Source organism: Conger conger, chromosome 12 (assembly GCF_963514075.1).
Source record: "Conger conger chromosome 12, fConCon1.1, whole genome shotgun sequence".
Lineage (NCBI taxonomy): Eukaryota > Metazoa > Chordata > Actinopteri > Anguilliformes > Congridae > Conger > Conger conger.
Window position 1 is genome coordinate 9,424,495 of NC_083771.1, and position 2,979 is coordinate 9,427,473.

The window sequence follows — 2,979 nt, forward strand, 5'->3', positions numbered from 1 at the left end:
CGACTTACCCAAGAAGACTCAAAGCTGTAATTGCTGCCAAAGAGGCTTCTACAAAGTACTGAATTAAGGGTCTGGATACTTATATAAATGAGTTTTCAGATTTAGATTTTTAATAAATTAGCAAAAATGTCTAAAAACATGTCGGTATGGCTCACTGAGTGTAGATTGATGGGCAAAAATACAATAAAGTGTGCACAAAAAAGTGAAGGGGTCTGAATATGTTCTGAAGCCACTGTATAATACTCAGTCATTGTTTGATGAGAAATGTAATTCTCATCTCACTGGTTGTTATTGGTTTGGCTATGTTAATATGCAGCATAAAGCAAAAATATGCTGCATATACAGTTTGGACAAGGTCAGGCATTGACTGCAAATAAATATCTGATTTCATCATTTTAACAAAGGTCGGAGCAAACTTGTGAGGCTGGTGTGGGAGGCACACATTTCACTAACAAAATGGAGTTTGGTGCTGAACCAAAGCAAGATAATAAGTTAGTAATATTCTAAGTATTTACACTAGTTAAATTTTGTGCCAGTAATGTTACAAGATATTGCCTAGTTAAGAGAACACATGGCATGCACACAAAATGATCACTTCTAAATAAAAGGCAAACGCTCAGACTTACTTCCGAGCTCTATGGCATTATGTTGACATGAACAGGAAAAGAAAACATAGACAAAAATTAGTTGATAAAAGTAGATTTGCAGCACATAGTCATACTATATTCAATGAAAAAAAATCTGTAAAAAATCCATTTTAAAAATATTAATATAAAATGACATGTACAGTTTTCCGATACAAAAGTGTTTCAAACCAGCAACAACAAAACAGCCAAGAAATACATCAAACATTTAATGAAAACAACAATAAATATAGCAAGTGATAAAGCGCAGGTAAAAATAATTCTAAAAATCTTCACAAGACCCTATGTTCTCTTACCCTGAGGACAAAACATACACAAGCTTTTCTACACACAAATACTGCGATGGATTCCTCACTGCCTCTTGCTCTGTTGACCTTTCCCTTAATGAATGAATAAGACATTGTTTCCCCCTATCTGCACCCATCTTAATATAATATACTGCAGCTTAAAAAACTTCGTTGCATCTTGAATTATCAAGTCCACGGCGACAGTGAAACCGCCGCAGCTTCGATTTGAATAACTCTGTGAAATATCAAAAATAAATACATTAAAATATTAAATTAAATAGATATATTAAATATGAATGCAGTTGCTAGTGACAATGCAGAGGCCGCATGTGCACATCTAAACACAATTATAACAGTATAATATATGGAAGACTTTCTTTTTCATGTGGGATTTCATGTGGACCTATATTGCTGCTAGTGCATCTCCTGGCCTGCAGGATGTTACCTATAACGAACGGCATGTATGTCCTAGGGATGTGACAAATCATCAGTTTTTGTAACCGGTTACCATTCAATTTTTTTTTTCTTTTTTCTTTTTTTTTTAACTGGATTACTGAGAAATGTAATTGCATTTTCAAACTTTATTTTGGGCATCTCAATAGTTAAATGTCAACATTGTAAATCTGATAATAGTAAGTCAGCCTAATTGCCAAATTAAATATTTGCATTTACATTGAAATTGTGCAGTGTAACCTCACAGTTGCAAAAAATCTGTAGTTAGTTTACGTCCAGGCATGTTGGTCGATCGTGTGTCATTTCTTTTTAATGCGTCGGTTAAAATTCTTCATGTTTTCCATCCCTCTTCCCTATGGCTTCTGCCTGACAGACTTGATTGGCGTGAAATCTGTAAATATGCTGCTGTTAACAACTTTGTTCAAGACGGGGTTGTGCACTCAAAATTCCGTGGTCACGCAATATTTCCTGATATAACACCAGGTCTATTTTACCATAGGCGACTGGTCTAAAGATTTTACTTTCATGCCAATACAGGTCTCTGAACAATTTGATTGCATTTTATATGCCAATTCATTTTATATGGCGCGGGACATTCGTGGTGGTGAGATTAACGTGTCCATTTTTCGCTGAAACTGAATTTTTGCTTTCAATATCCGATGGATAAATTGCCACATGATAATGTATTGCTTTATTTATCTTTATGTAGATACCGCACAGTGGAATGCGAAGTTCAGTTTGCCGGTAAATGAACTAACAGCTACAGATTTACACAACTATAGTAATGTAGCATTGCGGTGTTTGCATTCTTAACCCTCAGAAATGGCCGCAGATTGCTTGCTTGTACGACTGTAGCTTGTGGATTGAATGTAAACATCGTATTGTAATATTTCGTGCAATATGTGTGCAATTATGTATTGCTTTGTTTATTTTTATGTAGATACAGCATAGTGGAAAGCTACGCTCAGTTTGCCGTTAGTTTAAGTTCGCGTGTCAACGAATAAACTCGGATGTTCTGTGAACCTTAAGAAATTACATAACGTTATGATAAGTCATAAGTCAACCAACAGCTACAGAAATTATTTGATGACTCTAATACTGTAGCATTCAATTCCCTGATTGCATTTTAACCCCCCTAAAATTCCCAGATTGCTTGCTCGAAATACTGAACCGCAATAATACGCCTGGTGATGAACGTGTATTTATTTTGAGTTCACAATTTCACCTTCAGAAAAAACATTTCGGTTGTCGGTTATACATTTTTTGTAACCGTTTACAAATCAGTTTCGGTTAACCGTTTAACCGTTCACACCCCTAGTATGTCCCACCATTTATTTATGATAATGTTGAAATGACGTTTGCAGTAGAACAATCAGTAACACCGATTGTTCACTTAATAAGAAAACCAGCGCTAGATTTGAGTATCCCTGCTTTAGGCCGGTATCCTCACCAGGCGAAATGCAGAACTGAGATTTGATCCGAGATCATGGAGCTCATCTATGTACTGTACCATAGAGTGGTACCTTAAAGGTCCTATACTGTGGGTCCAAAGTTTCACAGAATGCAGCATGAGGAAAAAACAACAACAGGCTTAC